The 27,191-nt window shown below is 32.2% G+C and overlaps 1 long non-coding RNA gene across 5 annotated transcripts; it reads left to right on the forward strand.

The window, feature by feature from the left end:
* Nucleotides 1-2,662: 2,662 nt before the first annotated feature.
* Nucleotides 2,663-25,620, forward strand: LOC107890923 (uncharacterized). 5 transcript variants are annotated; one of them, XR_001682092.2, is made up of 7 exons: nt 2,663-2,805; nt 2,937-2,993; nt 5,115-5,187; nt 5,453-5,569; nt 6,473-6,637; nt 21,351-21,461; nt 25,402-25,620. It is a non-coding gene; the product is annotated as an uncharacterized lncRNA (long non-coding RNA). The 5 variants fall into 5 exon arrangements; XR_005905192.1 differs by lacking the exon at nt 21,351-21,461 and adding an exon at nt 13,864-13,918 and having other exon boundaries at nt 25,402-25,416; XR_001682089.2 differs by lacking the exon at nt 21,351-21,461 and having other exon boundaries at nt 25,402-25,563.
* The last annotated feature ends 1,571 nt before the right edge of the window (nt 25,621-27,191 follow it).

Genomic DNA, 27,191 nt, shown 5'->3' on the forward strand with positions numbered 1-27,191 from the left:
CATTCATTTATTAACACAAATTTGCATACTAAATATGTTTTAATCAAATATATTATATAATTATAAAACCTACTATAACAACATAAATAGATCAGTTAATATTCATTTTCAGGAACAAATGAGAATCTTAAAACAATATGTAACCCACATAATCAAAACTTAAAAAGAAAACCATTTCAAATATTTAAACCATTTATCAAGTTGATTTAATATTTAAAGATGTACCTTTTTTTCTGTGTTGAGTTGACGATTTTATCAAGAAGTAAGAAAATTAAACTCTAGTAGTAGACTTTGAACAGAAGCTTGAGCAGTGCTCTCAGCTACCTCGAATTCAGCTCTAGCTTGGTTGAATAACATTACTATATGAAAACACATTTAAAAATGGTTAGGAGATATCACACTATCATAATTCATATAATGGCATGTATAGCTAAACTCGTACTTGCTACGTTAGTCCAAGAATCGGCTAAATCGTAACTCTGATACCAATAAATGTAACACCCCTAACCCGTATTCATCACTGAAACATGGTTATAGAGCATTATCAGAGTTTACAAAATAATTACAGCTAATTCAAGACATTTATTATTCATATCCGAAACTAATCATATTGTCCCTTAAATGGACCCTCGAGGCCCAATTTAAACATTAGAAACAAGTCGGGACTAAATCGGGGACTCAAAGAAATTTTGCAAAATTTCAAAATTTTTCTTATGTACAGGGGTCACACACCCGTGTGAGTAGGTCGTATGGCTCACACGGCCAAGTGACATGCCCATATCTCAAGCTATGTGAGCATTTGATGTGAGGCACACGAGGGTGTCCCAACCCATTCCCTTACCCATGTAACTTTCTGACTTGTGCCACACGGCCTGCCACATGCCCGTGTGCTAAGCCATGTGGTCAATTTAATTTTTCATAAATTAGGTGCAGGTTTCACCCGGCCAAGACACAGCCAGTGTTCTAGTACGTGTATCACATATGGCTAAGACACACGCCCATGTCTCTGCCCGTGTACCCAATTCTGAGCATTCTGTTTCTAAATTTTAAGATGCAGGGGACACATGGCCGAACCACATTCCCATGTGCCAGGTCGTGTGTCACAGATAGTCAAGCGCTACAACAAAACAGGTTTCTAGCGGCATTTTTAGCCGCGTTTGAATGAAAAACGCCACTATAGATCAAGCATTAGCAGCTTTTTTTAACAAACGCCGCTATAGGTTCACCTTTAGCGGCACTTTTCAAAAAACACCGCAAAACTTATGCTTAATGCCGTCGTTTTAACTAAGCTTCTGTGGCGTTAGCGGCGCTTTTTTAAAAACGCCGCTATAGATCAAGTATTAGCGGCGCTTTAAAAAAAACGCCGTAAAAAATTTTATTGAGTTTTTAGTGGCTTTAGAGGCACTTTTTTAAAAATGCCGCTAATGCTCGATAAAAAATTTTGCAAAACGCCGTCTTTTTGTATTGAGCTTTTAGTGGCTTTAGCGGCGCTTTTTTAAAAACGCCGCTATAGATCGAGTATTAGCGGTGCTTTTTTAAAAACGCCGCAAAAAACATTTCATTTGTCTATTTATAATTTAACTGGTTTATTTATATTAAAATACAATTTATTTTTAATTGAATATTTAAATTCTTCAGAAAAAATAATGACACGTAGAAAAAATTTGAAAGTAAAAACATAGAAAAATATTTGTTAAAAATGAAAAAATTTAAAAACTATTATTTAAAATAATTTTAAAGATTTTTGGTATATGACTGATTGTTTTTTAATTTATATGTTAAATATTTTCTTATATAATTGTAAAATAGATAGTATTAATTTTAAAATATTAAATTAATTATCATTATAGTTTAGGGTTTACGGTTTAGGGCATATGGTTGAGGGTTTAAGGCTTACAAGTTATTATTTTAAGGTTTATGGATTATGGGTTTGGGGATTATGGTTTAAGGGTTGGGGTTTAAGGTTTAGGAGTTATGGTTAGGGGTTAAGGGTTAGGGGTCTAGGGTTAAGGGTTTATGTTTTAGGATTTATGGTTTATGATTTAGGGATTAAGGAATAAGGATTAGGAATTTAAGGTTTAGATTAATTAGTTTTTTTTAATTTATATGATAAATATTTTTTTATATAATTGTAAAAGAGATAGTATTAATTTTAAAATATTGAATCAATTATCATTATAATTTAGGGTTTACGATTTAGGGTATATGGTTAAGGGTTTAAGGTTTATGAGTTAGTATTTTAAGGTTTATGGATTATGGTTTAAGGGTTGGGATTTAAGGTTTAGGGTTAGAGGTTATGGGGTTAAGGGTTCAAGGTTAATAGTTTATGTTTTAAGATTTTAGGGTTTAAAGTTCAGGGATTAAAGGTTTAGGGTTTAGATTAATTAGTATTTTTTAATTTATATATTAAATAATTTCTTATATAATTGTAAAAGAGATAATATTAATTTTAATATCTTAAAATTATGATTATAGTTTAAATTATTTAAGAGATAATAAATAAACTTTATATATATTAAATGGTTTAGGATTTAAAGTTTACTTAATATTTGTTAAATGATGAAATTCTACAAAAATATTTAATCTAAACCATTTGATATATTTAAATATTAAATTTAAAAAAATAAAAATTAGTAGCTTTTTCTTAAAAAACGCAGCAAAAGATATGATCTGACTTTTAAATGACACCATTTTATTCCCAAGTTTTCTCCTGAAACCCCTAATTTTTTCCCCTAAAATGGGTATCCTCAAAACACCCTTTAGGTGTTTCTCTCCGTAGCTTTTGCTACTTTCCAATTTTCCCAGGTAAATAGTTCTCTTTTAAAAATCTCGAATTCTTCTTGCATTCCTATGCTCCACTGATTTGACACTACCATGCTCTTTCTTTTTCATTAACCCATTGCATTATTCCACTTCACTTTGTTCTAAATTTTCAGATTTCCATCTGGGCTTTTATCTTCCCCTGTTTTTATTTTGTGGGTTCTGCAGACAAGGTAAATCTGTTTGTTTCATTGTAAAAGTTGTTTACGGCATTAATTTTCCCGAGAAAGCTTTTCTATGAGTAGTTTTTTTTCCTCCTTTGGAGATGTAGTGTTATGTTAATTGTTTGCAATTTTTTTATTTTAGTTTTTCCTTATTCAGAAGCTACTGAATTTGAGATTATTTATTTTAAAGCTACTGATTTGAAAGAGTTTTTTTTTAATTTTAAATTACAGCCATGGATTTGAAAATTTCAGCTATTCTAATGACTTGGTAAACTGAAGCTTTATTGGGTTTCTCTATGGCGATTTTAGTTCTTTTTGGTTGGTGGGTTCAATTCAGATTTGGTGGTTAAATATATTTTGTTTTTAAATTTTAGTTGATATATTACTTGTATCTTATATTTCAAAGATTGTAAGTCAAAATTCCAATTTTTTTTTTGTGGTCATTTTTAAAGAATTGGCTCCTCATATTGAGGATTTGATTGATAGACTTGTGCTCTTGTTTTTTAAGTACTCTTAATGATTACTTACAATGCATTATTATAGGAATAAATGTAATATTGAACCAGCTAAACTCCTCTGATTCAATTTTCAGAGTAGTGATGCAGTGCTCTCTCAGGCTTAGAGTTGTTTGAGCACTGTGATTGAGGAGTATTGCAGATCGTTGTATGCCTAATGTTTGTTTCATTTATTTCTTATTTGTCTGCTTGAAACTTTTTTTCTTCGCATCAATTCTTAGCTTCAGTTTTTTTCTATATTTTTTGTTTTCTGTTCGAACTTTGAAAGATTTTGATGTAGTTTATCGAAGAGTTTGATTTATTGACTTTTCTTGATCTGTTTATTCTTTCTGCTGAACCGATGTGTTGGAAATTTTGGGTACTTAAGAGATTCAGGCATTTAGTAGACATTTTACTTATCTAACTTGTGTGGTATTTAGGTGACAAGATTGAAAAATTAGTTAGGTAGTTATTGGGTTTCGGTATTATGAAATATTATTAGGTTCAAGTATCAGTACCCAAAATTGTGGTTATCTTGCCCTTGCCAGTCCTTGGTTCATCTATAAGAGGCTGCTTGTGGTAGTAGTAGAGTCATATATCTTTCTGTTTATATCTGAATATAGCCATGAGTCAACTGAGTGCCATATCTAATAGATCCTTAGTTTGCTTCAGTGTTGGCATTTTCTTGGGTTCTGGGTATCTATCTTGGACTTTAATCTTAAAAATTGTTTAGTTTAGGTCATTATCAATTTCTTAGTGCTTGTTTCCAAATTTGATGCATTCTATATTGGTCTTAATTTTGATTTGTTTGTGGTCTTACTAATAACCACATTGCCACATTGCATGTGTCTCCAACTCTTTTAATGGAAATTACGCCTTTCCATTCTATTCCTTTAAAGTTAAAGAATGATTTTTTCCTTTGAATGTAATTTAGTGCAACTTATAATTGTGAGAGTTTGTTTGTTATACTTACATAGTCTCGACTTCCCTATGCTACATAACCTAGATAGTGACTTTTAATTATATCCCTCTGTTAAGGCTTAGTAGTTTGCAAGCAATTTTTATTGTTTGATAATTGCCTCAACTAAAATTATATAAAATATTTTATGTTATATTAAATAATTACTTTTATGATAGGCAACAAGGTGAGGACAGTGATAGTGACTTTTTATCATGGAAAATGTTAGGTATATGCTTGTATGTATGCCCATACAGATATTACCCAATTTACATTATTTTAAAAATCTAAATCCAAATCTTGAAAAATTAATTTCCAAATTTTTTTCTTTTAAATTCAATCAATCTACTAAACTTATGTTTTAGATTTTTCTCTCTTTAAAATGATAGGCTTATGGTTTTGAAGAATCATAAAATGGGCAATCAAATAGCTTTATTGGACTGCTGCCAATTTACCTTTTCTTTATTGAAACAATATTAAAAAAAGCTAGCAATTTTTTTTTGTAAAATAATATAATATTATGAAATTTAAATGAAAAAAATATGGTAATATTAATTTATTTTTATAATGACACTTTGAATACATTGTGCATTTTTCTTAATTGCTAAATTTGTCTTTTTTAGTTACAATCCTGGTCCTTTTTATTGCTGAATCTAATCTGTTCTTTTGCATTTGAAGGCACACCTTGCATCACAGATTGTGTGATGGTTGAGCTTGAAAAATTGGGCCAAAAGTACCGTGTAGCTTTGAGGTAAAGCCTCCATTAACCTTTAATATGCAGTATCTCTTTACAGTGTCTTATCTGGCTAAATGCATCTAAATGTTAGTCTATGTTTCTTAATATGCCCTCAAACCGTCTCTGGAACCTTGATTCATTTGTTGCCATACGACTTGGTTCAATGCTTCTGAATGTTAGTCTTTGTTTCTTAATTTGCCCCCAATCTATTTTTTGGACTTTACACTTAACTATCCTATCTCTATTCTACCTTGGCTATTCATTGCTTTTTATGTTACAGGTGTACTTTCATGAACTTTTCTAGAAATACAAGGTGCTTAAAGTGTAAAGAAGAGGGTCCAAAGAGGGTTGCTACGGATGAGGTTCAAATGAAGAAAGGGGATTGGAACTGCCCAGGGTAAGTTTCTTTTTGGTTTATATTGTTAAGAAGCCTTTTTGTTCTTCAAGAATATCCATCTTTAGTATAATTCTATTAAATAGAATTTCTACTGTAGTCCCATATTTTATGATCTGCTAGATGATTTGTCTACATCCATGCTTGTCCTCTTGTTGCAAACTAAGTCTCATATATATCTTATTAGCATAGATTGTAATGCCATCAAGAAGTGTGCTGCTTGTGTTGACCATTTGTGATTTGAACTTATTTTTAATGATATGGTGCAGACTGAAAGATCTTTGATACGTGAGGTAAATATGACTTCTTAGCACTAGTTAACGTTGTATACATTTGATTAATTAGTTTTTAAAATATATTTGTATAAAGAATCTTAATTTTTTTTACTAATTTAAATAAATTTTTTTATTTTTATATTTGTAAAAGAAATTAGCTAGTTATAAAACAAATAAAAATAGAATTTAGTTTGGTTGAGATGATTATAGTTTTCTAACTTACAAATAGTTCAAATTGAAATCAATTTATTTGAATAAATTGAAATTAAATTGAAATAACCAATAAAATGGTTAATTTATAGTTTTGTCCCTATATCATGCTAAAATTTAATATTTAATCTCATACTTTGATTTGACATAATTTAATTTAACATTTAGTATTGTTAATTCTATCAAAATGCTAATTTGAATTTTATTATTAGAATATATATATTTTAAAAATATAAATTTTAGCATTTTAGCCATAATAGTTAATATTGTTAATTGACTATTGAATTAATTTATTAAATTATATCAAATTAATTGAATGAGCTCTTTGTCATAATCATTATAATTAATTTGATGTTTCTCTCCAAAATTTTTATGACATAACAAGTTTATTCTAAAGAATCTTGGGTGGCAAATGGAACAGGAAAAACCAACTACACTAGATTGCAGTCCAAGAACAATTTATAGAAGGCACATATTGACTGGCTCCTACCTCTACGAATGCTTGTGGGAGGCAATGCAGCAGCGAATAAGAATGGGATTGATCAACATGCAGTTGACACCGTATGTGTTCTGAATCCGAATTCAGGTGTGAGTTTCAGATATTTTATGTGCAAAAAAGTATCAGAGTGCCTTATGTTTGTATGTTAGTTAAGCAGATTATAGATAGAACCTGCAATAGGATATACTAATTAGTTGATCAAAAACTACACCCAATTTTCTAAACGTCTACTTGCATATTTGCTTATACTTAATAATAATCTCGTGTCAACTAATTATTATTTTTTATTTAATTGTTTTGTTTTCAACATTTTATTTTTATTTGAGTTGAAAGAAGAAAAACACGAATTGCAATTTTGACTTGGAAAAGATAATATTCATTAGCAGCTTAATCAATTTTTATTTTTATTTTAATATTTAAGATAACTTGAGTTCTAACTTTTGGATTTTAATTGTGTTATTAATTTATTATTTTAAATTCTAAATTTAAATTCATTAATTTTTATATTTAGTTTTAAAGTTAAAATTTTAATAGAAAATTTAATTTAATTATATTTTTTATTTATCTTTAAAAGTATATTAGTTTAAAGTTTAAATTTTAAAAATAAAACATAATATAATATTTATTATAGAAAATAAATATTATTTAATTAAACTATTTTTTAAAGGTTATATTCTTTAGCGGCGTTTGTGAGAAAAGCGCTGCTAAAGGTCTATTATATAGCGGCGTTTTTGGAAAAAGCGGCACTAAAGATCATGGTCTTTAGCAGCATTTGTGAAAAAAGCGCCGCTAAAGGTCATGGTCTTTAGTAGCGTTTGTGAAAAAAATGCCGTTAATGGTCATGGTCATTAGCGGCATTTGCGGGAAAAGCGCGGTTAAAGATCATGGCCTTTAGCGGTGTTTTTTTAAATAAAAGCCGCAAATTTTTGCGGCGTTTGCTATAATGGCGTTTTTTTGAGCGCTTGTGAAAGCGCCGGAAATAGTTCTAGCGGCGCTTTAAAGGTAAAAAAAGGCCGCTAAAAGTCTATTCTCCTGTAGTGAAGACACACGCCCGTGTGTCTACCCATGTGGACAATAAATCCATTTCCTAGCTTTATTTCTCACCCAAATTTATCAACAACCTACACCAATAATTGCAAACATATACCAAACAATTCAAGCATTATAACCAAGCCAAATCTAACATCTAAAATGATATATCATCACATGCATTTATGTTTATAACCTTACCTATTATAAACATACATGTCTAACTTAACTCAATCAAACCATACTAAACACATAGTAATTACCATGATATAACATTTTAAATATATCAAATCAAACCATTAGTAGCCATTCTAATGGCTAGATTGCAAAAAACCATTTACAATGTAACACCCCTAACCCATATCTGTCGCCAGAACATGGTTACGGAGCATTACTTAAAATTTCAGAACAATTCCAGATAATTAGATCAATTACTAATCATTTTTCAAAATCATTCACAATGTTCCTTAAATGGACCCTCGAAGCCAATATGAATATTAAAATCAAGTTGGGATTAAATCAGGAGCATAGGAAATTTTTTGAGAAATTTAAAAATTTTCTCATATACAGCGGTCACACGCCTGTGTGGGTAGGCCATGTGGTTCACACAGCCAAGTGACACAGGTCACATGGTTGTGTTTGTAACCCGTGTAACTCTCTGACTTGCAAAATATGTAGGTGCAGTTTTCACACGGCCAAGACACATGCTCGTGTTTTAGGCCGTGTGGCACACACGGCTGAGACACACGCCCGTGTCTTTGCCCATGTGTCCAATCCTGAGCATTCTGTTTCTCAAAATTAAAATGTAGAGGACACACGGCCAAACCACATGCCCATGTGCCAGGCCGTGTATCACACACAGTCAAGACACACGCCCCTATATCTACCCGTGTGGACGAAAATAGAACATTTTAAGGCCACTTATCTCACTCTTTATGCATTTAACCTGCATAAAACACTTTCATATACCAATATTCTTCAATCCAACAACCAATACAAATTAACATACTTATTTTCCTCAAAATAAACCATCATAAAACTTGTTTAGCCAAACTTATCAACATAATCTCATTCATTATTCTACTATAATAAACTACTAAGTATAAATATACTAACATGCATTCATATTTTTACATATACATCATTCACACTCTTAGTTTAAGTTTAACCTTTTACCATTCAATCCTATACATTCCATATAAACCATAAGTCGTAATACAAAAATCTACCTATGATGATCTGGATATTGAGCCCTAATGTGTTGATCTGATCCACCAAATTCACATCAATCTACACAGAACATCAAACACACAGAAGTAAGCTTATGAAAGCTTAGTAAGTTCATAGGCTTTGAAATAAATCTTAACGAATAGGTAATAATAATACATTAAACTGAGCAATTCAATAATATTCCCTGTCAATCACAATCTCAAACATTGAATTTATTTGATTGAGCTCAATATCACAACTGATTAAATTCTTTCACTTTCATTCATATAACACTTACCAACACTTGTCAAATTATAGAACGTCTTACGAATTTGAGTACATCGTTTGCTCAATACCATATTCCAACTATGGTCTTTCACTAATATTGTCATGGCCCTGCTGTATTCTTTCACTCATGATGCCATAACTATAACGCCCTTAACCCGTATTCGCCACTGAAATAGGGTTTCAGGTGTTACAAGAGATTTTCAAAACATTTATAGACATTTCATGTTATTCACTATTTATTTACTGAGATCATTCGTAACTTCCCTTAAATGGACTCTCAAGGCCCAATACGAGTATTAGAATCAAGTCAGGACTTAATCGGGAACCTTAAGAATTTTTCATGAAATTTTCAGAATTTTTCCAAGGTGCAGGGCTCACACGCCCGTGTGGTCCAAGGGACACGCCCATGTGACCCTGGGACATGCCTGTGCTACAGGTCATGTCTTACCCCGTGTAACTCTATGGCTTGTGCACACGGCCATACCGCACGCCCATGTGTTAGGCCGTATGGTTAATTAAATTCTTTCGAAATTAGGTGTAGGTTTCACACGGCCAAGACACACACTCGTGTTCTAGGTCGTATGGCACATACGGTTGAGACACACATTCGTGTCCTGCTCGTGTGCTCCATTCTGAGCATTTTGTTTCTCAAAATTTAGGTGCAGGGGACACACGGCCTAACTACACGCCCATATACCTAGCCGTGTGTCACACACGGTCTAGACACACACCCGTGTGGACAAAATAAAGCCATTTCTAGCTTCATTTCTCACCCAAAATCACACTCATGACCTGCACTTAAACACACATCTAATACCAACCATTCCAAGCATTCAAATTAAACAAATTCTATCATTCAACATTGCATACCATTACATGCGTACCTGTTCATAATCTTGCCTTAGTTTAGTCCATATGTTAGACATAATAGATCAACTACTTAACACATATGTAGCTACCATAGTATGACATTACAAATACGTCAAAACAAACCATTACTAGCCATTCCAATGGCTAGATTACAAGCATCATCATCATTTACATTTACATGCCAATATGGCCAATATAACCTATACATGCCATTACGACCATAATTGATTTACCATATATACCGATATAGGCCAATGGATAGTATGAATGATCTTCGCCAAGCTTCTAATCCAACGAGCTTCCAATTTACTATAAAATAGGGAAATAAAACTAATTAAGCATAAAATGCTTAGTAAGTTCGTATATCATGATACTTGACTTACCATTCATTCTATTATGAGGTAACTATGTAAGGCATATTCAATCAATTTGACCTCAAGCCCTACACACACATCCTTATTGCCCTTGTTAATCATAAAATCCATAATAACATCAAAACATATATGGGCTCAACAACAATCAAGATTCCAAGCATATATGCTTTCCACAACATGTATTCATTCAACATGCATAATTTATCTCATTATTACAAGTATAATTTCATACTAGTTCATTTTGAGTTCAGATAATTTCATATCAGAACTTTACTCATACTACTCGAAATATCAAGGTCACGATTAGTACACTCAAGGTGTATAAGTCTATAATCAAGGATGTACATACTCATCAAATAAATTCCATGTACAATATCGTCATTTCATATTTCCATATCTCAATTATCACGTATCGTCATTTTCATGTATTTTAGGCCGATATGTGTAGTAACTCATTTCTTATTCATATCTTCTCATGTTAGGAATTTTACTCGTTGAATTTATCTGAAATATCGATGGATACAAAGAAATATATGGGTCAAAATATGTTAGTTAGTTTTTGTAGTTTGAAAATTTTAAAATTTAGTCTTTGTACTTAAAAAGTTAAAAATTAAGTCCTCTTACTTTTCTAATTAAAAAGAAAAACACTCAATCTTATCGTTAACATTGATAGTATTCTTCGTCAAAATTTGTCAGCTTGGCATGTTAATTAGACTGTTTTGTGCATGGTTAAAAGAAAAGAAACATGTTAAGCTGACAAATTTTAACGTAAATACCAACAATGATAATGATGAAGCTAGAATTTTTAAATTGAAAAAGTAAAGAATTAAATTTTTAACTTTTAAAATATAGAGAATAAATCTCAAATTTTTCAAAAAATAAAAAGGCTAATAGAATATTTTAACCAAATATATGTCAACTTCCTAAACCTAGTTCTTAAAAAATAACCAATAACTCTTATTTTCATTATTTTAAATATAACTGTTTATTTATATATTATAAATAAATTAAAATTAATTATAAACCACATTATGAAGACTTATGCACGCACCATGTATATGTGTATGAGTAGCAAACTATTTAAATAAAAAAAAATAAATGAAATAATAATTACCTGAAGAACGAGGTGGAGGGAGGGTATTGATAATATATCCCAAAACTAAAACCACTTTCATCCAATGACTCGAATATTGTCTTTTGAGGAAACCCTTTGATCAGCTTTATTGCGTCATTGCTCGTCTGTCCATACGATGTAGCTGAATGCACAAACATCCGGTTCGGTTGCGTTGAAGCCGGCACCGACGCGAACCACCGGTCACATATTCCGAACTTGGACGCCAGCTCTTTGTAAACAGGCACCGCATCAGGTTTAAACCCTTTCATCACTGCCTCTGCCATTCCCTTTTCGGTCCTTTAGCGTTTTGAGCGAACCCATTCATTGTGGGTTCATGAGGTGGGTTAGGGAGGTCAGAGCTCCAACGCTGGCCGAATACTTGCACGTAAATGGCTTGGATGGAGTGAGCAGGGTCAGGGTCTACGTACTCGGAATTGTCTTTGAAGAAGACCATGGGTGAGTTCGGGTCGGATGTGGAAATGGGGTTGGATTCGGATCCGGTTACGCCATCGATTTCAGGGTTTAGGGACTTGAACCAGCCTAGCATGTGATCGAATGAGCGGTTTTCTTGGACCAATATCACTATGGTTTTGATAGGATACGAAGACGCACTATTGCTGCCTTGGGAAACCATTGTTCTGTTTTTGGATGTTCTTTGCTGGTTTGGAATGGGTTGAGATATATATACATACATATGCAAACTCAAAAAGAAAAAATTTGGGTAAAACAATAAAAAAACAAAGAAATGATAGGATATTTATTTGATAGAGTTTTGGAGAGGGAAGAAACCCTACTAAGATCACGATATTTTCGATTCAAGAAACACGTATATACATTGAACTCGAGATTTAGTTTAGTTGATTCCTACAATTAGAGCATAGATAATCTTCTCAAAGTTACATAAAACATATACACACACGGCAAACATCATTTCTTACATACAGAGATTTAGAAAACGTGAAATATGAGTTAATACATGTGGCAGATAATTATGAGTTCATAAAATAATACTTCGCATTTTCTTGATGAAAGAAGTTTTTTCCCTTAAGAAAGATATTGACGGAGAATATGCTTTGGGTCGATTGTATACCAAGAGAAAAGAATGTGCCTAAATAGAATTTCCGCAAAACCAGGGGCGAAGAGGTCTACTATGTTGGTTAGACTGATGTAATTCTGTTTATGGAGTGGCCCCTTTATGGCGTTTTATAATCCAAATATCTACATGTTGGACTATGGATACAATTTTTTATTATTTGGATTGGTTTCGTCTATTAACTAGATTATAATTCAATTCAAAAATATCCTATTTAACTCTTTATTCTTTGTAAATTTATAATTTAGTCATTATATTTTTATTTATAAGAATTTAGTCAATGTATATTTTAGATTTCAAAAATTAACTTCAACTGTTAATATTGTTAAATATAGGTTAATCACAACATCATTTTCTTACTTACATGGCACCCAAGTGTATTTCCTTATATTTCAAAATATCACACCGACAAAATTTTTTAAAAAAATAACAATGTAAATAATTGCATTTTAATTTTAAGAGCTAAAAAGTAGATAGACTAAATTTTTAGAAATAAAAGTACATGAACTAAATTCTAAATTTGAGAAGAGTAGAGAAACCTATGACATATTTTAACCAACTACAAAACCATGCTTTGAAGGGATTAAAGGAGAAAACTACTTTCATGCTCTCCTCCGAAATGTGAGCTACTATGCTAGCTTTGTCTGTATAAGGATAACCCAATGAAGGTTTGAAAGGTTAACACTTAAGTGGCTTCTACCTTAGACAAGGTAAATAGGCTGGTGGAGAATGAATTAACAATTTCTTTAACTCCCTCTCTACCGGTGATCTGTAACAGTTCGTTTTTTAGTGGTGTCGAAAACAGTGATTTTAGGACTACAATTTTGATGGGAGATTTCATAAATATATTTAAGTAATATTTATGAGCTAAATATAGTATAATAGTGAATTTTGATTTAATAGATTTTATTAATTGATTAGTTAGCTAAGGTACAAGTGGTGCGTACCGAAAGTCAACTGGTTTTAGAAAATGAGGTATCAGGATCTCATTTCGGTAAATTGGGTCCGTGAATATTTTTATTAAATATTTAAGGAGCTTTTATATAGGTGAATTGAAGTTTAGTCCAAAAATTTTAGTGATTAGATGACTAATTAAGGTATAAGGACTGAATCGTAAAAATTGTAAAAGTTAGTCACTATTAGTTTTTATTAGCTAATCTGCTTATCTAGTAAAGGTTAAAGGTTTAATATAGAAATCCTTCCATATTTAATTATAGTGGGATGACTTGTACTTAGTTTTGTTATATTTTATCTGTTAACTTAAAGTTAAATTAATAATAATATAGTGAAAACATAAAAATAATGATCATCTTCTTCGTTTCACCACTGGAAATAGGAAACCAAAGCATGAGGAGCCATTTTTAAAACTTTACAGGTTCAACCAAGTGCATGTGAGTCTATTTCTAACCCGTTTTTTGTAAATTTTATATTTTTGAGATTATCGCAACTAGTCCAGCTAACCCGTACCTTCATTTTCAGAACTAATAAAGATTTAAAAAGTTATCATTGATTTTATGTGAAGTTTTTGAATGTTTATGGTAGATTTTGGAGCATAGAAATGAAATATGATTAATTTGTTAAGTAAATATTGTTAGTTTTAAGTTAGGGACTAAATTGTGAATATATTAAAATTGGTATGAATTTTTTTTGTAAATTTTGATAATAGGAGGCTGTGTATGGACATAATTGAAGCAAGTTAAAATTTGGAGTTCAAATTTGGAAGATATAATAAGTTCGGTTTTAGGGACTAAATTGAATAAAATGTAAAATTTTAGAGGGTATTCAAATAATGAAATTAAAATTATATATACATATAATAGGATGACATAATATGTTTGGAAGATAAATTGAATTGAATTATCGAATAGATGGAAAATTGGACCAAATTGAAGACAATTGAGGAAATGATAAAAATTATTGATTAGTCCTTAGAGAGTTGTTTGATTGTTGTCTTAACCAGGTAAGTTCATACGGTATGTTTGTGTTAAATTGTTATGCATTTGGAATTATAATTGTAATGATGTTTAATTGAAATTTTAAATGTTTATGATTTGATAAAAAAAAGGAGAGATAAAGAATTAAATTGAATACGATGAATTGCAAATTGAAATAGTTATGGAATTGACCTTAAATTGGACTGAAATGGGATATGTTATGTGACGAGGTGATGATTTAATGAAATGACCTGACTTGATTTGATTTAGACTAGTTGATAGTGATAAGGACTAAATTGAATATATATTAAAAAAATGTGTATGTATATATATGTGTGTGTGTGTGTGTGTGTGTGTGTAATTGAATGCATATAGATATGGTTGATGTTGTCATAAATATGGATGAATGATTTGATGATGAAAATATATGTGAATTGAGATGTTGATTGATAAATAATTGAGTAATGAATACCCTATTAACTATTCGGGCAGAGTCAAATATAGTTGGCATGCCATAAGATAGGAAGAGTTTAGGGTTACTTTGACTACGATTCGATGAGGCACTAGGTGCCAATTTGTTTTGGTTTTACTGATTAGACACTGAGTGTCAAACTTATTGATAGCACTGGGCGCAACTATTTGCTTCGAATTTATCTGATGAGGCATTGGGTGCCAAATTCGTATGTTGGTTGGATTCGTGTATCCATCCGAGTCCGAGTTGTATTAATAGGAAAATAAATGGTAAAAATGAAATATATGATATTTGAAATTGAAAATGACGTGAAATGGAAGTGAAATGTGAAATGGAATGTGAAATTGTGAAATGAGTTGGGAACGTTGATTGATTATATTCAATGAATCCATGAATTTGGAAATTGAGATAGAATATGATTCGTAATTCGTATTATGAAATGAAATAGTAATTGACATTAAATTGACAATTGATATATATATTTGGTATAAAGATAAATTGATATGAAATAGGAATAAAGTTTATGCAATTTAATATGAATTTGATTGAGAATTCAAATTATGAAATGAAAAATAATGTTTGACATAATTTGAAATGGGATGTATTAAGGGTAAATAGGTGGTATGATATGATTAAGATAGTGAGTTGATTAAACGATTGTTTATTTTATGAATGATAACGAAATATTGAATTAAGTGAATTGAAATGGTATATGATATAGTATGATAAATGTTGAACTCACCTTTTTACTATGTTATTTGCCATGATAGGCAAACTTTATCAAGCTAACATATAGTGTATAATTATAACTAAGGTAAGTTATTTGGTTTTAATACTTGTGAACTTAATCAACTGTAATGCTTACTCTTTTGTTTCCTTTTTCCTTATAGTGTCAACTAGAAGAACATGTTAGGCTGATCGTTGAGAAGCTTACACTATCCTGATACTGATTATGTAGTCTTTTGACCATATTAAGGCTTGGTTATGTGTAGCATGTACTTATGAGTTGTTTTGGTTTACTTATATAGTGGTATGGCTTGAAACCCTTTTTGGTGTGATTATGACAAAGAATATACTTGTTGAAAACATATGCATTAGTAAATGGTTTGAATTGTGTATTTGGTATTTGAGATGACATTTTGAGTATGCAATTATATAGGTAATATGATGTTATGATATAGATTAGTTGGTTTGAAAGAGAGGTATATAATATTTGGCATGTACCTAAGAGAGTTATGTAGTTGTATATGTTATGATTTAAATGAATTTAGCATTTTAAATGTTATGTGAATATTTATATAACTATGAGTTTGGTAATGATCTTGGTATTTGGTAATTTTTATTGATTGTTTAGGTATGTATGTTATAATGCTTATGTTGTGATAAGGTAACATGTTAGAAATATGCTTAGTAAATGAATGGTATGTATATGATAGGTTGAATGAATTTGGTAAGGTATTGTGCATGCTTGAATGGTTGATATTGAATTATTATCATAAGGTATTATAAATAAATAAATGAGGTATGCTATGTTAATTGTGTTGAGGTGCTTTAGAGGGCATATTGAATTGTTTTGAATATGGTATTATGTTTAAATTTGAATTGTTGGATTGAGGTGCCAATTGTGGCATATTGGTTGTATGCTTGTAATGGTTTTAAAGAGTTTTATGCAGGTTATTTGTGTACCTATATGCATCTATGAGCTAATATATAGATTTGGGCATGAAATGAACTTCTAAATTTATGATTTTGACCATCTGGGTAAAAGTATTGATACTAAGGACCAAGGTATTGATACTTGACCAAATGAACAGTGTTTTCAGAATGGCATAATGCCAAAATGGTATCGATATTGATTTTTAGTATCGATACCTTTGTTAAAAATATTGATACTAGTTCCTTTTGTATCGATACTTAGTTCTAATTTTTGAAAATTTTCAAATTGGTCCTTAATCATGCTCAAATCTATTAAACTATGTTTGTATGCTCGATTTACTCTCTTTGTGGTTAATAACTTCTATTATGCATGTATTTAGACAATTTTAATGATTTAAATTGAATTCAATGTTATGATTTGCATATAAATGTTTCAATAACTGTAGTAACATCTTGAAACTCAGATTTAACAATCGGATTGGGTGAGGGATGTTACATGACCAAATTCTCCTAATCATTATTGAGCCCATTAATCCTATTGAGACTCCTGTGTGTTAAAGTGGTTAAGTGAAAGGAACAAGAATTTTTTCCCCTTTAATGAGCCAATTTACTTAGCATTTCATAAGCCATAAGTCTTCCTTCTATTTGAGGATATCTTAATATTACCTAGTAAATATGGCTTAGAATGTAAGAGGAATTCATTAGGCTAAATTTTAAGTGTATTGTCAATCTCCTTCAATCTAGCAATTAGTTTTTGTTCTCTTTATGAAATATATCCCCCAGCATGTTGTGGTTCCATTGCTTAAGAATGTGGGTGAAAGTCCAAATGGTCATAGGAAGTGACTTGTTAGATCTATCCAAGACATTAATTTGATAAAATTTGATTAAAATCAAGGTGATCAAGCCATATCTTTTCAAATCTAAAACACCTATCGTATGGGTGTTTAGATTTATTAGTCAGTTCTGATAGGATCAACCTATGTTCGGTCTTGGTTTTTACAAAGTGAGCAACTTTGGCATTCTCAAATAACAAGCTCAATAAAGTACTAGCAAACACTAAGTCAAATTCTTTTTTGGATAAGTTGGTTAATTGAGCGTAAGTTAGAGAAAGTGAGTTGGGGGCCTTTAAAGCCAAGATCCACAATATCATAACAATTCAAACAATTGTGAATTCTCTAAGTTAGATTGGAGAGATCAATCTCCCACCTTTCTTATCTTGACTATATGCACATCATTAAATTTACCCATCATTAATCATAGTAAGGCATGCAATTGAGTAATCTTTTTCAATTTTTTCCAAGAAGTTTTCTAAACTTAAATTTTGGGTTAGCATAAATGGAGAAAATAACCAAGCATGGTTTGAAGGGTGTACCTTCACTAGAACGTGTATTTCCTACTTTGTAGTGCAGAAGCCCTCAATCATCACTAAATTTAAGTGCTAAAGGAGTTAAAGTTTTCCTTGAAATCCAATAACATTTGGACCTAGGCACCAAATAGAGTTGACCCATAATATGGCTTATGTCTATACATTGCACCTTAGTCTTGGAAACAATTATAATTCGAGGATAATGGATTTCTATCACATCTCTTACAATCCTAGTGAATTTTGTGCTTCTAACCCTATTATTACAAATGATTATTGACACTGGGTTCATAATCTAGGGTTGTCGAGCCTATTGTACTTCTACATACCCATAAAACTTAAATTTAAGGCTGGCATAGATAGCGAAAAATAATCAACCATGGTCTAAAGGACGTACCTTTACTAGAACGTGAATTTCTTGCTTCGTAGTGCATAACTCCTCAATTATCACCAAATCTAATTGCCAGAGTGAAAGTCTGCCTTGAAATCCAATAACATTTCTAATGATCTAGGCATCGAATGGGAGTTAACCTATAATCTAGCTTATGTCTATGCATCGCACCTTAGTCTTGGTAACAATCATGATTTGAGGATAATGGATTGCCACCAAGTCTTTTATAATTCTAGTGAATTACGAGTTCTTAACCCCCTATTGTTCATTACAAGTATTGAAATCAGGTTCATAAATCTATGGTTATTATATTGGGATTTAGTGCCCTTAGTGTAGCGATTACGTCTATGAACTTGTAATTTTTTGAACAAATTGGTTGATAAAAATCCACCATTATCACTAATATCTTTTGTATAGTGTCCTCAATAGCTTTTGCACACAAAACAAAATGAAAGTAAATATTGTTCATTTATTATCTAACGTTTAACTAATATTAAGTTGCATTACGTGTTCGGATCATAATGCGAGAAGACAACTTGTATTAGTAGATAATCTAAACAATTCCTTTGTCTAATCAAAATGGAGCAAGTCAATAGGAAGACTAATATGTCATCTATCAAGTCCAATTAGGGAGATACTTTGTCTTGGGATGTTAAAACAGGATGATATGTTGCAATTGAAATATTCTTAGTGTGCAATCAATTTAGCTTTACCTTAAAGCTTCCTTGGAAATTGGTTTTGCACCACTAAACTTTGAAGAAAGCTCAACATTATGATTTCAATTCTATGCACATTGTATATATCATTTTGAGATATTTTCAATTGGTAAGAAACATCGTCCCAATAGTTATCAGAAAATCATTTGAGTTGTAATGAATTTTCGACTTTTTAGTATTTATGGCATCTACTTGGGTCTCTAAACTTGTTTTAAGACTTGTTATTTTAGAGAACCATGTTATTTGATCATTTGGTATTTTGATGTATTCTTAAGTCTTTTTAAAACAATTATCTTCTCTTTCTTTTCAATTGAATTAATAAGGATTGATGTTAAGCTTATGTAATTGTTGCTTTTTTTTATTTTACTTGGAACTCTATATATTTATTTAGTGTTTCTCTAAGCGTGATATTATATGTTATTGTCTAGATTAGATATAACTTGCTAACATTGTATTAGTTTAGTGTCTAACATGTTTAGGGAGTGTTTTGGGCATGATTGCATCACTTGAAATGTCAATTTTTCTTTTTTTTCATTTTTTAACTTTTGTCTCAAGAAAGATGGAGCATTTTTTTTCCATTTTTGGGCTTTTGTCTCAAGACAGATTAAGCTTGTCTCAAGACAAATAGAATGTTTTTATCAAAACATGCATTTCTAGGTGCATCTCGAGAAATGGGGGGCTAAGTCTCGAGACATGGTCATATTGTCTCGAGACATGCAAGTCCATAGCTAAAATTTGATTCTAAGGTTTACAATTGTCGAGACATAGACCATGTATCTCGATACATCAGGCCTTGTTTCAATACTACGGCCCCCGTATTGAAGTTGGCTCTTTGTTTGACTAAAATCGACCCTATAACTTCATAATAGGGCCCATTCGAGCTTAGTTTTATTTATAATGGTCCCCTAATGTTTGTCTAGTAATTTGCATGGTTATAAAATTATTTGAATCCTATTTTAAATGTTCGATCGACCATTTGGGTTACTCTGTTGACCAATGTGAATATATATCTACTCATCTTTAGAATTGAGTGTAGGAATATTAATAAAGTAATAAAATATTAAAGTGTGTGACAAATACATAACCAATGATTTTTTATACATTGAAAACATAAGATGTCTCTCTTCTTTGAAAGGTTATCTTGAGAAGTCTTGTTATTTTCTTATTTGTTTCTATGTTTCAACTTCTAGTGGTGAGAAAAATTGTTATGACTTTCCACTTTTGGTGGTTATTATCATGTCACTTATCATGTCCATGATTATATTATTTAAATTTATTATGCTTGGATTTGCTTTAATGTAGTATATATCTAGTAGGATGAACTTCTAAACATCCCAATAAATTTTTTATATAAAGGAACCAGTATCACAAAAGTTATATTTTAAACAATCAAAAACTTTTGAAAATTACTATATACATTAAAATATAAGCAACTTATTATTAATAAAATTTTATCAAAACCCAAAATTTTAAAATATTAAATAATAAAAGAATATTACTATATAACATTTTTTGTTCACATACTATACAATAGTCAACAATCATCTAAAAATAATTTATTGTGAAGGCTAATTAATAGAATTTATAAACCAATCGACATTTCATAATTTAACTTAGATCAATATCCTATGTCTCAATATTTACAATATAATATAAAGTAGTAGAATTAATCTATAACTTTATAATAAGTTATGAAGCCTTACTTTATAATATAAATATGACAGTCTAATAATTAAGTTATTCACAGTTTCATCATAATTAATCTATCATATCCTCTAATTATAACAAATATGTTATAGTAAAATAATTTATAATAAATATATTTGAAGATTGCTAACGTCATCCTCATAATTATGGTTGTTATCACAAGTTTTATCACGAGCACTGAAACAACTTTATTTTCAAATTAATAAGTTTATGGTAAAATAATATACGGAATTTAGATTTTCTAGATGAATAATATTTTATAATAAAAGCTTTATAAAACTGGCTTGCAAATATAAAAGAGATTTATAAAATAATAAAGGATTATAAGTAAAGACATAAAGTTGAATATATTTATAAAATGTCAAATTGCATACTTGACAATAGCAAATGTATAATATTCATGGGATAATTAATTACACTAAATACATAATATATTTTAAAAATTCTCTTAAGGCTAACTTTTATGGAAGTTGAGTAAAGATTGTTTCATCTTTCTTTTATGCTTGTATTAAAAATATTTGTGTTAAAAAGTTCATTTATGGGATCCTGGAGAAATTGCTATTCTTCTATTGTAATGGATTCAGTGATCGGAGATATGGCTTTCCCTAGAAGGGGTATTGGATGCTCAACCAAGAAGGTACAACGTAGGCTGACGGAGCCGCTTGATCCAGATGACCTTGTGGTGGATGACAAGGGTATGAAAGTGAACCCTACTAATACTACACCAATTTCATGGAAAGATAAGTTAATGGGCGATATGGCTAATGTGATGAATACCCAAAAGGATGAAAATTTTGATCTACAAAAGGGAAAAGCTAAAAATGAGATTGTTGATGGCATTCCTTCTATCACTTTCTCTGAAAGAGTGTACCAGTTATCGCAAAACGTATGTCTAAGAGGGTAATTGTTAAGTTGCTTAGTAGCAGAATTTCATATCTCACAATGTATAGCAAACTGAAGGCAATCGAGAAGGCGAATGATTCATTGTAAATTCTTGATTTGGAAAGCGACTATTTTTAGTCAAATTTCATGATGAGGAAGAGTACCTTGTTGCTTTGTTGGGAGGACCCTGGACAATTTTTGGAAACTATCTCACTGTGAGGCCATGGACACCGGCTTTCTCAATAGATTAAATTCAACCCGAAAACCTATTGGTCTAGATTAGGTTACTGGGGATGTCATGCGGCATGTACACAAAAATTCTTCTCAAGTTTATTGGAAGTGCAATCAGGCTGGTGGCGAAGATCGACCGAAACACTGAAAATAATTCCAAAAGTCAATTTGTTAACCTGCCAGTCAATGTTGATTAAGGGGAGCCATTGATCTCTAAGGTTAAAATCGATGGGAAAATGTAGAGGGTCAAATATGAATCCTTACCCATGGTTTTTTTTATTGTGGGAGATTTTGGCACTACCGAGAAATTTGTTCACATAAAATGGGTGAAGGAGTTACATTGGAGATGGAGGAAGATCATTCGTGTGTTGAGGAATCTAGGATGTAAGAGAAAGTAGAGAAGGAGCAATTTTGCCCTTGGATGCTTGTCGACCGCAGACAGAGGAGGAAACCCCGGGCAACAGAGAAACCTATCGATGACTTGTATAGCGGGGTGGTAGGTGGTTCCAGATTTGGGGTTATCAATGAGATTAATAGAAAGGAGAAAAAGGAAAAATCTTAGGCTTTCAATGGCATTAATAGAAGCCAAATTTCAAGGAAACCGAATATAGGAATTGAAAAGGTGGCAAGAGAGGAAGGTAAAGTGGCTTTGTCAAACAAGTCTAAAAATATAAAGAAAGGATTTGGAAAGATTGGAGGTAAGGGGGCATCGTTGTAAATAGGCCAAATCCCAATAATAATGTTCTCAAGCCGTCCAACAATTTGGGCGCGTCCTCTTATAGGCCTTTGCTAACCCATTCGAAGATAGGTCAAGGATGAGACCAATAATTGTGGATAAGGATCTAGATCCAATTCATTTTCAAGCTGTAGGTTGAATATTGAATAATAAGAAAAACATGGTAGTGAAGCTTTCAAGTATATTAGGGGTGTCTTTCGTAGTGGAGGAGCAAAATCATCCTCGTTACTTTATTTCAAACCACAAAGTAGGGGAAATTTTGGGTAATGACTGATTGATAAGATTGGTGAGAAATATTGCGAGAATACGGATCAAGAGCTAGTTGCTCTTTCAGATGATATTTCCTTGACTATCCCAATTGCTTTGGCATTTGATAACATTATTCAAGGGTTAAGTCAAGAAGTCAAAAATGTAACGAGCATGTCAGGAGTTAAGGTGAGGGTGCACGAAGTGGAGGATGTGTAACACCCCAAAAATCCCGAAACCCAAAAATCCCGAAATCCTGAACTTTATTTGTTTTCAGTTTTGATAAAAATTGTGTTTTATATTCCTAGCCATGTGATAATTATAGTAGGTCTTAATTAAGGTTTGAGTTCGAACCTAGGGGTAAATGAAATTATAGTTTAATTATTAAAAGAATCAGGGTTGGCAAGTAGTTGGGCTTTTAAATAAAGTAGGGGAAAATAGCATCAAAAAACCTTGTGGAGGAATGGCTAAGTGACGTCACTTAGAGTGTAGGGAGGTGGAGTTAATAGCTAGCAAGGAGGTCCAATGTTCGAATCCTAGCTTATTGTTTTTAGAAGTTTAATTTTGGCCTTCTGGAAGGTTAGAAGTGGCATGGAAATGGACTCCAAGGGAAGTGTTCAGAAGAGAAATCTGAGGAAATGATCAAGGGGTTATCAGGGAGAAAAACGAGGAGATAAAAAGTGAGGAGCAAGTGGAGCCGAAATGGGAACTTGGGCTTGAGGAGTTCGGCCATAAAGGTTATAAATAGGTTCCGAATACAAGGGTATGAGGCTAATGCCGAAATCTTTTTCTCACCTTGTTGCCAGAAACCCTTTTCCCTAAAAGCTGAAAACCCTTTTGTTTTCTTCCTTTTCTTTCTGCCGATTTCTCCAAAAGTCGAAAACCCTTGTTCTCCTTTTTATTTTCCTTGTGTTGATTTCTTTGTTTCATTTTTGGGTTTAGCCAATTCTTCTTCCTCTCTCCCTTGGTGCCGAATAAGCAATTGTTGCCATTCAAATCTCTAAAGTCGAATACTCTTTGACCGAATCTAGTGTAAGTGTCACTTTTCCAATCAGTTTTCTTTGCTAAGTATCGAATATTTTCCCTCACTTTTTCTAATCAAATGTGGTAAGGAATTAGTATCGGATCTCGGATCTTAGCTCATTGCCAAATTGCTCCTTAGGTGTTGCGGTATTGGTAAGTATTCCTCTCTCATTAGCTAAGGTGGCCGAATGTTCATAGTTAAGGTAAGGGGGCTTGTGTTGGATACGAGTCATCTATTATTCTGGTTTTAGTGAGTAAGATTAATACAGATCTAGGGAGTACGTGATTAAGGAAAGCTATTAAGGATTGGTGTTCAAGGTAAGATTAAAGTGAGGTTTCGGTGTTTAGGTAGAATATGGATTAAGCATACAATTAATGGAAGGGTGATATGCACGCTTGCTTACCAAGTGTGTACATACACCGCACACACACTATGAATCGGCAAAAGCCGAAATGCCAAAAAGCCAAAAGTTTGGCTACGGTAGTCTTGCGAGTGCACGAACAATTGTAAGAGGGAGACCAATAGGTTGCCTGAGACCCACGGGCGATTCCGTGGACTTGGGTTGTGATTTGGCCATACGGGCCAGAATTGGCTAAATGGGCCTGATGGGCTGTTGGGCCCATAATAGGTAAAAACTGAATAATGATGCTATGTGATAGGAATTTGTATGTGAGCATGAATATGAATGTGACTGGGCTTAACGGGCCATATAAATGTGATTTGGGCCTAATGGGCCGTATACAGGTGGTTTGGGCCTAATGGGCCATAGGAATATGATTGTGTTTAATGGGCCGGATACAGGTATGTGAACTTGTTTGGGCGTTGTAAGGGGTTTGGGCCTAGTATATGATAACTACATAAGACTTAATAAATATATTGCGACCGTGGACAAGTCAAAGGGTTAAGGTGTGGCAACGGGTAGATGCATGTCTAGGACTGGATCTAGGGAGAGCTTGGTACTTAAGTGGTCTTAATGACCCACCTCCTCTTCTCTGAAATCCTACCTGGTGCATAGTATTCGTTCATCTTAGCTCGCGGGACTTGTTAACGGGTCAAGGTAAGTGAAAACCATAATTAAGGTAAAATTATTGAAATGCCTCTAAGGGTGAAAATGACCAAAATACCCTTAGGTGTTGAATGTAAGTTTTATGGATGTGAAATCATACATATGATGTTCTGCTTAGGCTGCACATGGGGTGGGAACTATGGAACGGAGAAAGTATATGAGGATCGCATGGTTTCCTGACAATCATGGATCCACCAATGGCTTTTAAAGCCCAATATGTAAATGAAGGTAGTTCCACAACCAGGCTACCATTGGTGTGTGGGCTGGGTGGGTCGATATTTATATCCTCACATAGTGTGACGGGGGACGGAGCTAGTGTGTAGCAGATGGATAATTTGTATGGGATTGCATTGCATGTTTGATGGTTTCTCTTTGAATGCTTATTTTTCATCGCGGGTTGTACACATTGAGTTTGAAAAAACTCACCCCCTCTTTTATTTTATTTTTCAGGTGATGCATAGTAGAAGGTTCGATGTTCAGAAGGACTCTGGGTGGTTAGCTAGCAAGATAATTTGGACTTGTTTTTTTTTTAAAAAGCATATAAGTTTCTATTTTATTAAGTACTATTCAAATCAGATTGTAATAGGGCTTCCATTTTGTTATTATTTGGATTATTAATTCTATGTGATGTAATTATAAGAAGTTGAACATGGTTTCTTAAACTATAGTATGTCTATTCTACGTTTCCGCAACTAAATTTTTAAGTGACATGTTTTCATCAAATTTATGTTTCAAACAAGTGATTGAAAGGAGTTTATTTTAAAGATGTTCTTTTATTTTAAGAAGGGTTTTCAATGAAAACAGGTTTTTGCTAAATAGTTCAATGTGACACGCCGAGTTTGGCCATAACGTCCAGGCTGGGTTTAGGGTGTTACAGGATGTATCATTGGTTGATACCAAATTGGCTTGAAATTTTTGATATTAACCTCATCCCCTCTTTTTTATTGAGGATGAATTCTTATTTTTGATTATTTTTCTATAGCTGCCAAGGCTGTGGGCACCCTTGCTTCCACAGCTTTATGAAAAAATATAAAAGAGAATTGTACACATAGACTTTTCCGCTCTCTTTGAAACTAGAATTAGTAGGGACAAATTCTATTATTGTGAAGCTGGGTTTAGATAACTCATTCAAAGTTGAAGCTTTTGAGTTTTCTGGATGTTTTTGGCAACTTTGGAATGACGATGTGGATGTAGAAGTTCTAAAGGCTCACCCACAGTTTATCCACTTACGTATTTTCTATATTCGGAACCATTTCCCATTTCTATGTACTATCATTTATTCTAGTCCATAGAAAGGAAAAATGGCTCAATTATGGGAGAAGTTGGGTAGGATTGCTACTGATATTATTGACCCATGGCTGATTGTGAGCGATTTTATGTTATTTTGAGTAGTGAAGGAAAAGCGAATCCGAATCGCGTCATACAGGCTACAATCATTGCAGAGATTTTGTTTTTCAATATAGCTAGTTTGTCATAATTTGATATGTCAAATTAGGCTTCCTCGTTATACTTAAAGAGCTTGTTTTTGGGTACATTAGCATATTTCCCACACTTTAGTGTATATTTTATATTTCCAATTTAATAAGTGAAAATACCTCTTTTTACTCATTTTTTAGACCCAAATTGGCCAATTGTGTCATTAGGGGCCCTAACCTATGATTGAGTGTTGTAGGTACTCAATGGTGGCTCGAAATTGTAAAAATTATCACCAAAGAAAGGGGTATCACAACATCAAAGCTTTAGAATCGTGATACCCTTAATAAGCTCGAGATTAAGACAGCCTATAGTGGTATCACGATACCCATTTGCCAAGGAGCATCCCATTTCAAGATTGTCGATGATATCGCGAAATCCAACCCTGGATATCGTGATATCACTGTTATGAGAGGAAAAAAAATGATGCCAGGGGTAGTCTTTGTCCAACCAAAACACCAATCAATGAAGACCTATTCAAAGGCATTTTGGTCAACAAAAAGGGTCAAAATTTGCTGCTAAAACAACCAATTTTGGTTGATGAGAGAGGAAAACCCATATTAGACTTAGTTTACCTTATTATTTTCTTTAGTTCTATTAGGTTTTCTTCTTCGTTTTTAGGGTTTCTTAGTTCTCATCTTCCTTAGTTGTAGAGTTATTTTTCTATAACTTTTTCTTGTTTATTAAGTTAGTTATCTCTGTAGTTAGGGTTTATTTGTACTTTTATTCCATTTCCTTTGCTTTTAATGATAATTCTGCCTTTATTT

The sequence above is a fragment of the Gossypium hirsutum genome, chromosome A11, assembly GCF_007990345.1.
Source record: "Gossypium hirsutum isolate 1008001.06 chromosome A11, Gossypium_hirsutum_v2.1, whole genome shotgun sequence".
In the NCBI taxonomy this organism is placed as follows: Eukaryota; Viridiplantae; Streptophyta; class Magnoliopsida; order Malvales; family Malvaceae; genus Gossypium; species Gossypium hirsutum.